The sequence below is a fragment of the Triturus cristatus genome, chromosome 4_2 (genome assembly GCF_964204655.1).
Source record: "Triturus cristatus chromosome 4_2, aTriCri1.1, whole genome shotgun sequence".
Lineage (NCBI taxonomy): Eukaryota > Metazoa > Chordata > Amphibia > Caudata > Salamandridae > Triturus > Triturus cristatus.
Genome location: NC_140586.1, coordinates 363208603 through 363222322, shown reverse-complemented (window position 1 = coordinate 363222322; position 13720 = coordinate 363208603). Strand labels below are relative to the sequence as shown.

The 13720-nt window shown below is 45.8% G+C and overlaps 1 protein-coding gene and 1 pseudogene across 9 annotated transcripts in view; one reads left to right on the top strand and one right to left on the bottom strand.

Moving 5' to 3' along the window:
* TDRD5 (tudor domain containing 5) overlaps positions 1–13720 on the top strand; it is a 1318580-nt gene that overhangs the window by 78942 nt on the left and 1225918 nt on the right. The window lies entirely within an intron of this gene.
* Positions 6829–12934, bottom strand: LOC146833890 (uncharacterized; annotated as a pseudogene).

The following is a 13720-nucleotide window of genomic DNA, read 5'->3' as shown; positions in this document are numbered from 1 at the left end:
CAAAGTTATCTGTTCTATTATCTATAGTGTGTCTGAAGATTCATGCTGCACCGCTCTGACCACTGCAGCACCTATATGTCTTACTTCTGTATCCTGGTCTATTATGGAAAACCCATCCACAAAATATGCAATGCTACCCAGAATGGGGTCTTCTGTTGCTTGGCTACACTTATCTGTAGTATATCTGGCTCAGTACTGGACATTATCATCTGTGTCTGAAATGGGGTGCGCAAAGAAGGTAGTAGGTTTGACTCTGTGACATTTAACTACCTTCAGGGATAGCAATGATATTATTTCATAGCCTGATACTCTCTGTCTTGTTGTAGCTTTCTGAATTATTGCAAACACTGCAGGGTTCAGCATACAGCATCAGAGGTGCACCCGTGACAATGGGGGAACTTTTCTCGAATGCAAAGGCTGCTGTAGCTAGCGCTTGTTCACAAGGGTAATGGCCTTTCATCACAGTCTCAAGTAGGCCACTTGTTAGAACTGGGGGTCTCTCTTTGGCAATGGTATTCACCTTTGACCAAATAGGGACCCTTGCTTCTAAGTCCGGGATAGGGGATTACACTCCTGGATAACCCCTGCGCACCCCTTTGGTAGCTTGGCACGAGTAGACAAGCTTATCTCAGAGGCAGTGTGTTAAGCATTTGTGAACACATACAGTAGCACAGTGAAAACACTACAGATGGACACCACACCGGGTTGTATAAAAATAAGTATTCTTTATATAGGCTTATCACAAGACCACAAATGACAAAAAATCCACGATATTGTAATCACAATTAATACTTCATGATGGAAAAAGCATTTCAAAAATAGGTTCTTCACTTGAAGCAGTCTTTAGCAACGGATAACCCCAACGGAAGTTATCACGACGTCAAGGTCAAAGAAATCCCAAAGTACATCGCTGACCGCGAGGTGCGCGGCATCTGGCCCGGAGTCAAAACATACCCACAAAGACAGGACCTTGGAAAAGCGAAAACAAAGACGGCTCACGGCGTCGGGGAGATGCGGCGTCGGTTCCTTGCTTCAGGGGAGATGATGCGTTGGTGTCCTGGATGCTTGCGCAGGCAGGGGAGGCGTCGGCCTCTGACCGGAGAGGAGGTGATGTCACAATGGCGCCGAAAACACGGTTCCGTGCGATGTCACGATGTCGATTGAATTCTTGACCACCCACGGATTGGCTCCGCGATGATGTCTGCCTCGGAGTCGATGCGGCACAGTAGCAGGCGTCAGGCCTACGTCGCAAGTCTGAGCAGCGCTCACGGCTATGGCAGGCTTACGATGTTTGCTAGCATCGATGTGGCACGGTGGCCGACGTCGGGTCTACGTTGTAAGTCGGAGCAGCTCTCACGGCTTCAATACAGATTACGGCATCGGTGTTGCAAATTCCTTATGCAGCAGCTAGAACAGCAAGTTCCAGATGCAGGCAAACAGAAGGGGTGAAGTCTTTTGTATCCCTGAGACCTCAGACAGGAGGCAAGCTCAAATTCAAGCCCTTGGAGAAATATTCTGCAAGATGATGAAAGTTGCTTAAAAGTTCCTTCTCCTTTCCTTGGCAATGAAGAGACCACTGCAGGCCAACCCAGCAAACAGCAATTTGGCAGAGGGGCAGTCCAAACTCCTGCAGCTTCCTTGGTTCTTCTTCTTGGCAAAGGTTTGTCTTGTTTTCCAGAAGTGATCTAAAGTCTTGGGGTCTGGGTGCCAGTATTTATACTCCTAGATCCTTTGTCCTCTGAAGGCAGGGGGTCCTGTACCTAGTTCAAACCAGTTCTGGGTGCATCCTGCCAGAGTACACCTTCTTCCTTTGTCAGTGTGGGCCAGGGTCCTCAGACACACCACAGGAGGTGGAGCCAGCATTGTAGAAGGCAGGCACAGCCCTATTCAGACCCAGGCGCTACTCCTTCTCACCACTCTACATGCAGATAGGTCTATTCAGCTCTGTGCTGACTCACCCTGTCTCCTGGAGTCTCCCCAGCCCCTGTCACTCACAAACCAGACAAACAATACACAAACTAGCAGAGGCAGGCTGGATGGTTAGGTAAGAAAATACCTACTTTCTAAAAGTGGTATTTTCAAACGCATTATGTTAAAACCAACTTCACTAAAATATACATTTTATCATTCTGAGTTCAGGCATACTAAACTAGAATTTCTACCATGTACCCTGGGTCAGTTAGGATTATAAAATGTTAAAATCAAACTGCCTATTCTGGCCTATGGGGACAGGTAGCCTTGCAATAGTGAAAAACGAAATAGGCTGTAATTCACTTTCGGGTCATGCCATTCACATCAGGGCATGATCTACCTTTTACATACAATGCACCGTGCCCTAGGGCCTACCTTAGGGGTGTCTGATATGTAGAAAAGAGAAGGTTTAGGGACTGGCAAGTGGGTGCACTTACCAAGTAGACATGACAGTACCAGACTGCACACAGGCTCTGCAATGGCAGGCCTGAGAGACACTTTACAGGCTGCTTCTGTGCGTGGCACAACCAGGGCTGCAAGCCCACCAGCAGCATTTGATTTACAGGCCCTGGGCACCCATGGTGCACTGTACTAGGGTTTGACAAGTAAATTAAATAAGCCATTCATGGAATCACTAATCAATACATCAATTTACAATAGGGAGCACTTGCACTGTGGCACTGGATAGCAGTGGCACAGTGTGCCCAAAGCATCTAAACCAGCAAAACATATCAAAAACAGAGGAGGCAATCGGAAAAGATGGAAGGGATACTCTCGCCAATGGTACCAAGTCTAACACGACTAAAATACACAATTGGCTTGTGCCTAAAGGATACTTTTGGGTGAGGACAGCCCAATAGTATCCGGGATTGGCTCACTGCTAGAACCACCGAGCAAATTCTGCGACTGCTTTTTACAACCATTGGTGAAAAAAATTCCCTCGTACCTACAAGACACAAGAGACGTCCTAAACCTCATCTCAAATACCACCAGGAGCGAAGAGATAAACCTCCTGATGACATTGGATGTGGAGGCGCTTTATACTAATATTCCTCAGGCAGAGTGGTTGAAGAACGCCTACTTGCAGAGAATTGGACATCAAAGACTCCGGTGGCCTTCATAATGGAATGCGCCACACTAGCAATGTGCGAGAATTTCTTTCAATTTCAAGACCAGTTATACCACCAGACCCAGGGCACATCCATGGGGAGCACTTTTGCGCCAAGCCTGGCCTGTCTCTATGTAGCCGAATTTGAACGCCTCCACCTCGCAGATAACAACATGTATGCGAACAACATCATTTTGTGGAGGTGTTACATAGATGACATTCTCATCTTCTGGAAAGGAAACATTGAAACATGTGACAACTTTTGTACATGGGTCAACTCCTTGGATCCCTATTTACGGTTCACTAGGACCGTATCCTTTACAGAAATACATTTTCTGGACCTCACCATTAACCTCAGGGATGGACGCCTATCCACTCATACCTACAAAAAACCTTCAGATCGTAACAATCTTCTACTCCATGGGAGCCATCACCTGAAAGCACTTGGGGACAACCTACCTTTCGGCCAATTTTTACGCCTCCGCCGGAACTGTGAATCAACCACTGACTACAAAAAGGAAGCCGTCAGTCTGAGTACTAATTTAGCAGTCCGGGATTACCCGCTGAATATCATTAAGAAATCATACAAAAGAGCACTTAACAACAATAGGGAGGCACTGTTGGAACCTAAACGAAGAAGAACTGAAGACCTGATGACATGTCACCACGTACACACCAGAATCGAATACAATTCAAAGACTCATCCGCAAGCATTGGAAAATCATCTCCACAGGCAAACTCTCATTGCCATTACCGAGATTTGCCCATAAAAGGACCAGTAATCTTCGTGACACATTAGTCCACACTCGTCCGATAAACAATCGGAGAAACTGACAAGGAACCCTATGGAATACCGCACCAGTACACGGACAACAACCAAAATGAGTTCACACTTTCTCTCCCACCCACATGAAGCAGATGAAATGTACTGGACAGTAATAGAAAGCAATCCAAACTGGAATACGCAGAATCTGTTTGAAACAGAGCAAAGATAGATATTTCGCTTGTCTACACATCACAGGGGCCTGAATGACGATATCTCATGGTACGAACTTTAATGAATATGGTTACCCATCTGTGAACAAAGAACTCCTAATGAATATGGTCCTCCACCATTGAATAAAGGAACTTCTGCATTCACCATACACACAGGTCTCTGAATATGAGTACCCTTATAGACTTCCGTCTATTTAACCTAGATAACCTATATAACTGTATCACACCGTTTTTTATGGGACGGTCTTTGGTCTCCCCCTCTGACCGATAACCGAACTCTAATGAAAACGGTTTCTCATCTGTGACAAAAAGAACTTCTGATGAATATGGTTGCCAACGTTTGTAAATAGGAATTTCTAGATTCATCATACACATAGGCCTCTGAACACAAGTGCCCTTACAGACATTCATTTATTTAACCTACACAACTTACATACACTGTTTTTATTGAACCCTCCTTGGTCTCCCTATCAGACCGATAACCATTTCACTAGCGGTAAATTACTAATGACCTTAGTTTTAGCCTTCTGACACTCATGACCGTTCTGTGTCCTCCTTTCATGGCACCTCAATTGAGTTTCTCTGTGCTCAGCCATAGATTCCCCATTTTATTTGGCACTCTTGGATGATTATCATTCTCCCTTGAGGCCCGTCTCAACTCGAGACATAGTCTGTCTTCTCTTAGTCAGGCACACTCAGTGGGGAAAAGATGGCGACCCCTCACGTGACGTTGCGCTTCCTACGAGAACGGGACCATGCCTTTAAAATACCGGCGCTTCCTTGATACCGGTAACATTCAGAGGTCGGGGAGATTTCTAGGAACGACAGGCATTGCCCTCCTTCCAACTTTGGTAAGTGACCTCACCTACCCTTCTTAACCGGCATGATTTCACTGGTGCTGCCTTTTGCGAGCTTGCACACCTCGCTTTAACCGACTCGGTGTGTAATACTTGCCACATGCACGCCCCTTGATATTCAAATGTCTCCACCACGACTATTTTCTTAACCATTAGTGGGTCTTTCTAAACAGCAAACGTACATGCTGACATCGGTTATTTTTGTACCGGTGCCCCTATCGGCCCATCCCGAGTTTTGCACTTGCTCTTTATCTGATATTTCTCTCGAGCGATGCATCTCTATCTAGCACACTTAGAGACGGGGCGATCACGGTGTTTACAGTATGTAATATTACCTGCACCTCCCCCTGCCGCTTTTTTCAGAACATCATGTTTAGCTCAAAGGCGATTTCTTTCAAAAAACCCTCTTTCAGACACTAACACGGTTTAGAGACTGGTTCTCTCACCTCCTGTCTAGCGATGGGCACAGGTCTCCCCGTGCCCATAGGATAATGTCTTTCTACCAATTCTTATGTATTTGCAAGTACTGTTCTTTCTTTGTAATTTTTGTTCTAGCTGGTCTCCGCTAGTGGTTGGGCCCACTCCCCTACTTCTATGAAGTGGACCTTTTCACCAAATAAGGTAAGATCGAGCAAGGTTTTGACTTTTTGACTGCTTCTTTCACTCTGCACAATAAGGACGGAAGCCTGTGGTTGTGTACTCAGGCTGTTATAGGCGATTTTCTCATCACCTCCGTTTGAGATATTTAACCTTATTTTAATTGTTAACCCTGTCAATGTACCCTTTCTAGATTCACCTTGTCTTAGATAGCTAGAGGTTTTATCTAGATATACTCCCCCACGAGTGTGGTCTCCTGAGTCTATATAACTCATTCACTTTGTGTGTAGATTATGTTGGACCGGATCCACTCATGTCGTTTTTTTGTCCTTCTTTTCCTTTGTCTCCCTCTGCACAGGTGGAGACACACGACAGGTTCCCGATTCGGGACCTTACACTGATTTATTAACATAACCCACATCCGGGGTTGTTCTCTATTGGTGTTCCCATGCGGGGTTCAGCACCTTTACATTCTCTCGGTCCTAAAGAAGTGTTGCTCGATTTTGGAGCATCTTGACACGAAACATGTCGACCACACCTACTCACTAGCTACCTGGGTACCTTAAGACCTGCTGGTAGCACCACTGTTTTTATCTTAGTCCCAGTCCTACTTCGGAATAAAAATATTCATAGGTCTGGAGCCTATTTTAAACGACTTACTCACTCTAGCACACACCAAACACGTGTTGCCCACATACACCCTTCACATACGTGGATCTCAGATCAAAAGAACTCCGCTAAAGAAGCCACCAGGCCCGTTGGACATTGCAGCGCCGGTCTGACAAGGAGTGCCCAATGATGAAGCATGACACCCTAACAGGTGTGTGAGGGCATTACGATCTGAAATTCAGATCTCCCAGCGACAAATACTGTACGCATACAGTGATACCTGACAAGTGTGTGCCACGACAGAGGAACTGATCTTCTCCCGTGTTTCAGAAAATTTCATAGATCCATCCTCTTCAAAATGATCATGTTTAACTTTGCCATGATGCAACGTCCTAGCAAGTTAGCTGGGGCATTGGGGAGAAGAAGAAACAGCTGTCAACATACCTCACGCCAATTTCCATCTCCACAGGTTTAGTGAAAGGAACCCTCGTCACAGCCCTGCAGAACCCCTGTGTGTCCATTGATGAATTTGACAATGGGAGCCCCCTCTCACGCGTATAGGACCTAGTGGCCCCAGTGTCGATGAGAAAGGTGTACTCCTTTTCATTCATGGCTACCGTCAGTGTGTTCCTCGTCTGGCCTGTGAGTCACCGATAAGACTGGACACATAAGACTACTCCGCGGGCACCTTCATTGGGCATATTCTCCCATGTAATTTTGCTGGAATGGGTTCCCTCCCCTGACAATTTCCCCTCCTTGTAGGTTCTGGTGCTGCAGGTTGGCTGCACTGTCTGTTGTGGCCCGTACTGCAGTTGAGGCATGGGTTGCTGTAACTGCTGGGGCTGTATCTGTGGTTGAGGCATCAATTGCATTTGGGGTTGCGGAGGTATATCACATTGGGACTTGTGGCAGGTTGTGCCACAATACCACCAGGTGATGCCATTTGTTGGCCATATGTCGCCCTTGTCTGGTTGTTAAATTCATCTTCCTTTTTGAACCTACAATCTCTAATGAAATATCCTGGCATCTTGCAATAGTGGCATGTCTGTCCACTCTGGAATGTGTTTACTCTATTTCCACAAAACCTTCCATGCCCTCCTCTTCCATTATTCCTGTTGTTGCTTCTCTGAGCATACTTGTTGGGTAGCATCAGGGTGCCCAGAGAGGTTATACCAAGGGACATTGCAGCTAGCTGGGTGGTGGCAGTGGCAATTCCTCCTTCTGTTTTCTTGGTCAACTTCTGCTGGACTAATTTGGCTGCTGCTTTCTCTAGTTTATCTTTCTCACTTTTTAGGTCGAGCATTCGAGACCTCTTGTATATACTTTAGTATATATACTTAGTTGTGTATGTACTTTGTGGGCTCAGGAGATCAGCCCTAGGCCTTGTCTGCTTCCGCTTAGGGCCTTTTTTTCTGTTCAAATGCCTATTTAAGTGTTTTGATAGAAAACGACCAGCAGAGGTCAGTAAAATACCAGAATTTATTTCTGCTGAGGGACTTAATTATTATTATTTTTTTTAACAACAAATTGTATTTGGTCATTTTGCAGTATATCGGGCAGTAGCCCCACAGTGGCACGTATGATCATTTGGACAGTATATGCAGCAAAACCATTTCCATAAGAATAAACAGGCCCTGCCAAACATACAGGTAAACAACAAATAAATACAATATGCAGACAGTGGTCAAACTCCAAGATACAGCACATGATTCAACAGATTCCCAGTATACATCACTATAAGATGGTAATACAAGCAAACAACATAGTTTGGGGTGATGCCGGGCGGGAAGCAAAGGGTATCCCTAATGGGTCCTCCTCAGGCAGGGGGGGCAAGTCAATTCCACGATATGTCGCCCATCGTGTCCATATTTTACGGTGTTTCCGGGGGCAGCCTGAGCTTCAAAGACAGCGATCTCAGCTCTCATACACCTGTTTAGTTCAGCCTTCCATTTGCCTATAGTCGGAGGAGATGATGCCTTCCAACATAGTGCAATGTCTCTCTTAGCAATAGTGAGGGCAAGGAACAATAGATGTTGTTTGTAGCGATCCCCCCCAATGTCGTCCGTGGAATGTAAAAGAAACAGCCGTGGGTCCAGTGGAAGCACCCACCCCAACACCTCATTAAGACATGATCGAATCCTGTTCCAAAAGGGCTGTAGGGTCCTACAGGTCCACACAGTATGGAAGAAGGACCCCTCCTCACTGACACACCACAAGCATACTGGGGACTGAATGACCCCATTCGCCACAGACGTACCCTAGTGTAATAAACTCTATGCAAATATTTGAACTGGATGAGCCTGAAGCGTGTAGAGACAGCTGCGCCCCTAGGGCTGGCTATCGCTTCGGCCCAATCATCATCTGTCAATTCAGGAATGTCTGCCTGCAAGGCCAGTCTGGTCTTGTCCAGAGTAGTGGGGGTGTGTGTCAGCGTTTGATAAATTTGCCTAATTTTATGCAGTCCGAGGTCACCCATTAGCAGACGGCCCTCCAAGGGCTGGAACTCCGGGAGGGTCTACATATTACAAATCTGGGGGGAGAGTGCGTTTTGGAGCTGTAAAAATTTATAACATTGTGACTTGTGTGGGCCGAAATCAGTTTGTAGTTGTTGGGATGACTTTAACATGGTACCCTTCATGACATCGCCTAGGGTCGAAATCCTAATCAGGTCCCATCCCCGAAACCCTCTCAGTGCAATAGCCGTCCTGAGACATGTACCCTGCCACAGGGTGGTTTGTTGAGTTAGTCACCCTTTCCATCCCATCTGTCTGGTCTTAGTCCGCCACATCTGAATGGCTAGTCTGCTGGCCGGCGGTAAATGATCTAGCCTTGTGTAGCTATATAATAGGTGGAGTAGGGGGACTTGTTCTATAGCGGCATGTTCAATGAAGTATGCCGGGTCCGTGGGAGAATTGTACCATAGTTCATCGATGACCAGTATGTGAGACGCAACATAATAGGAATAAACATCGGCAGCCGCGATCCCTCCACAATACGTGGACTGTGTACATGTGCGGAGCGCCACACGAACAACCCCACCACCCCATAGGAAGTTCTTTGTATTGCCTTCACTTGTGTAAACCAAGCATGAGGGATAGGGTACGGGAAATTTTGGAGGCGATATAAAATCCGAGGCAGAGACACCAGCTTAAAAATGGCTGAGCGCCCATATAAGGACAAAGGGAGAGCAGACCATACCGCTGTTTCGTTCTTGAGGCTAACCATTAATGGGGTGATATTATGTGTCCAAGAGATCTTGGGGCAAGGGGAGATGTAAATCCCCAAATATTTAAACCCGTCTGTGGCTCGCTACTGCTGCGCAGCCCACGATTCACGGCCTTGATGTCCACACACTGACTAAGAGAACGGATTTTGAGGGATTAGTGTGAAGGCCGGTGGTGCCACCAAATACCCTAAGGATTTCCAGGATTCGGGGTCCAGAGTACCACGGGTCTGTCATGAAAAAAATAACGTCATCAGCGTATAAGGCTATACGATCCGACCGTGAGCGAGACCAATCGAACCCCCTGAGCACCGGGTCACTTCTGACCCAGGCCACCAGAGGCTCGACTGCCAAGGCGAACAACAATGGAGAAAGTGCGCAGCCCTGACAGGTACCCCTCTGGATCGGGAAAGGGCGGGAGTGGTGTCCTGCAATCCGGACGGACGCCATCAAATTCGTATACAACAGGCGTACATAAGTCAAAAAACGGGGCCCGAAGTTAACCACTTCAAGCAGCTGAAAAAGATAGACCCAGCTTAAGGAGTCAAAAGCCTTGTCAATATCGGCTAACAGCAGGGCAGCAGGACGGCCTAAGGTAGGGGCCGCAGCAATGGCATTGTGGACTCGTCTGATGTTATGTCTCGTAGCCCTCTGCGGCATAAAGCTCGACTGGTCGGGGTGAATCAGATCAGCGACACACCCCCGGAGGCAGTCGGCCAAGACTTTACCCAATAATTTGGGTTCAAAATTAATAAGGGAGATGGGGCGATAGGAAGATGGGTCTTTGGGGGGTCTGCCAGGTTTAGGAAAAAGCACAATTTCGGCGTGCCGCCAGTCTCTAGGCAGACTTCCCAGGTCAGTTGCATCCGCAATGGTCGCCAACAAGTGAGGCCCCAATAGAGTCATGTGGGACCGAAGGAATTCCATGGGGAACCCGTTGGGACCCGGGGCGAGACCTGGCTGGATCGCATTGAGGGCGCCCGACGAGGGACTTTCTCTTTAAACAATTTCTGGCAACTGCCTCTATTTAACTTCCTTAATAGAAAACGATTAGCGGAGGTCAGTAAAATACCAGAATCACTTTAGCATTCCCTAGTTTCCAGTCCATAGAAACTGTCTTCCATGAGCACCCATCGAAAATATTTTTTTCAAATCTTGTTTTTTCAGTGATATGACCACCAAAGGCCCTGCTTTTGTATTAAAAACAGAGCTTTGGACTATACCTTTTCCCGCTGAAAGGCAATATTTCTCTCTCTGTTCCCATACCTGGCAAGTCACGCAGTTTGGTGCTTACTTTCCCTCCATGTTAAAGAACAGTAGATGTTTCAGCACCCAGGCTAATGTGCTGCATAACTAAATACATAATAAGGTCCTAAAGGCGAGACCGATTGCATTGCAAATGCTTGTTTTCTTCTCCTGTCTCTTCTTACAGAAATGTATTGTGTGCCTGTATCCCTGTCCATGGTTTGGCATCTATGGCCACTATATAATCCAGGTTGTCCTGCACTTCAGCTTTCACTATGTTATAAAACAGTATTGCATTCTCTCCAGTCACGGTTCAATTCTCCTCTACTTCTTGTGTCCATTTTTCCTGCATTCTGCTAAGGAATTGGGCTGGATCCTCATTTGGCTGCATTGTCTGAGTCATAGGAGACCCAGTGTCTGTCCTGTCTGGATACATTTTCTCATTTTTTTCCAAACAATTCCCCTCATTCTGCTAAAGGGTGCCCCCTCACATTTTGGATTGGTCAGTGTCGCATCCTTTACTTCTGCCTTTGTGAAAAATGTGCCTTTCTCATCTCCTGAGGGGAACTTAGTAAGCTTTTAATGTACCCTATTGCAAGAGTAATCCCTGCAGTTTGTTTTTCTAAAGCTGCTATCCATTTCCCAGCCCCTTCAGCGAGCAGTGGCAACTGTTTTTTAAAGATCTTCTTCTTTGTCCATCTGGGGCCTTGGTATATACTGAGGCGCTCCTGGGCCTTTAAATATCAAGGGCAATTGTGTCAGGACTGTAGTCCTATGGCCTGTAGGGTGACGAGTCATACTTACGAGCACACCTCTACCACACTCAGAGACTTTCTTTCATATAGGGATAGTCCCACTAAGGATCCCCTATGCCTTGAGAAATGTCCTTTTCTGCATTTACCATGTCTCTGGGTTCCAAGGAACCCTCTCACGGCCATGGTGTCATCTGTGATGTCAATCCTTCTGTCCAATCTGCTAGGCTGTCTGTAAAAGGGACAACATAACTCTCAACTATTTTCATTTTGGGCTACTATTTCATTGGTTGTCAAATCATTGCCTGGACACACGGGGCGTACACGTGCCAGATCTTTCCTCAGTGTCATATTTCCTGCTATGCCAAACGTCATTGGTATTTCCAAACTTCACATCAACTCTTTTTAGGTCAAGAAAGTGAACATCAAATATATTTATCCCTAGACCCCTTCCTTCTCTACTCCTGGTGGATTGGTCAATTTTTTTTAGAGGTCTTCTAGAGGATGCCTTAATCTTGGGAAAACAAGTGCGACAGGTTTTATAGATTTTAAAACAAACTCCCATTTCTCCCTTATGGGCATACATGCGAACGGAGCCTAGCGAATATATTTTTCGCAGACAATTGAAGACATGGCTATTTCTCAAAACAGATCTCTGATCATCGCTCGGCTCTATCTGGTCCATTTTGATGTCTCAGCGCGGGGACACACCGATTGGTGTAACCATGCGCTCTATAAGTGAATAAATAAATAAACATGCGCACCATTGAATGCTTGTCCTGCCTTATTACTTTCTTCTCCCTCACAGGCATAGTGCAATTGTTCCCTGTTACGTTCCTCAAGCAGGACATTCTGTTTGTGTTCAGTGATGTCATCTAATTCCTCCTCTGATCATTTGTAGGATTTTTTTTGATACCATGTGTCCTCTGGTCCTCTATGTTCAATCACATGTGGCCAATTTGGGTCCCTCCACTGTCCCAGGGGCCCTTTTTCCCTTTCCTGAGTCGCTCTTGGGTCCACGTGTCCATCCTCCTGCATTCCAACCCACTTTCCTATACTATTCTTCTCTGCTCCTAGGTGCATAAACCACCAGCACCCTCTGGGAGGATGTTATGGTATGGAATCTACCCTTCTTGTCTAAATGTATTGTTGGGACTTGGTTTTTTCCAAAAATCTTCCTGTTTTCTAGCACCACCCATTCTCTGTGAGGCCCTTGACCCTTCATTAAGTGCACCCCCATCTTTCCTAGTGGTGGACATCTCATCCTCCAAATGAAGTGTAAATGTGGCGTCCATGGTCCCTCCATATTTAGTACTGTCCCCACCCAACTTCTCCCATGGTGTACTAGCCCTTCTAGGACATGGAGATATACTAATGTACTCTCCATGTTTAGAAGATTCCGATGGTGGGCTATACTCTGGGTCCGTGTATCCCACAACAGGAGGCTGTGAAGAGGTGGGTAGTGAGTGCAGTGCACCAAGTTGTATCGTGTACATGCCCCGGACCTTTGCACTAACGTCTTGGTAGGTGGAGGAGCTGAAGGGGTGTTCTGAGACTTTATCTTTGACTTTTGCATATTTGTTTCACAAAAGACCTTCCGTAGGTCTAGTGTGGTCTTCCTTTTCTCTGGTTTACTTCCCTTGAATTTGCTTTGTAGAAGGGCGGCCATATGTTCTATCATAACATCAAATGTGCCTTCTTTGGGCCAGGCATATGCAAGATTTAACGTTGTTTTATGCCATTCTTTGCAATATTGATTTATTCTGTCCTTGTCTCCTGAGAAAACCTTAATCATGTGTTCTAGAGGAGACCCATATCTTTTTAGTGAACTTGATCTTATGTACTATAGTTTACAATGTAAGTGGAGTTCTATTTACTTCATGGGGTATTTCCAAACTTCACATCAACTCTTATTAGGTCGAGAAAGTGAACATCAAATATATTTATCCCTAGACCACTTCCCTCACTACTCCTGGGGGATTGGTCAATTCTTTTTAGAGGTATTCTAGAGGATGCCTTAATTTTGAGAAAACAACTGACAGGTTTTATAGATTTTAAAACAAACTCCTGTATTCGGAGTATGCAAAGGTCTTGTTTGCAGTTACCTGAAAGGTACTTAGTTATTTTATTTATAGTAGCTGATAATTCTTCTTTCTGTAAGAAATGTGTGTAAGCCCCAGTCTATACTGTTTGATAATTCTCCTAGCCTCCAATCTTGAGGCGCTATAGTTTCATACTGGGGATAATAGTTAGTAGTGTCGGTTATTATGGGGTTCATGAGGCTACTACCACTTCTACCATGGAGGATAATAGTCTTGCATTAGATCTTTAGATAGTTCTTTTTTAATTGTCTGACAGGGGT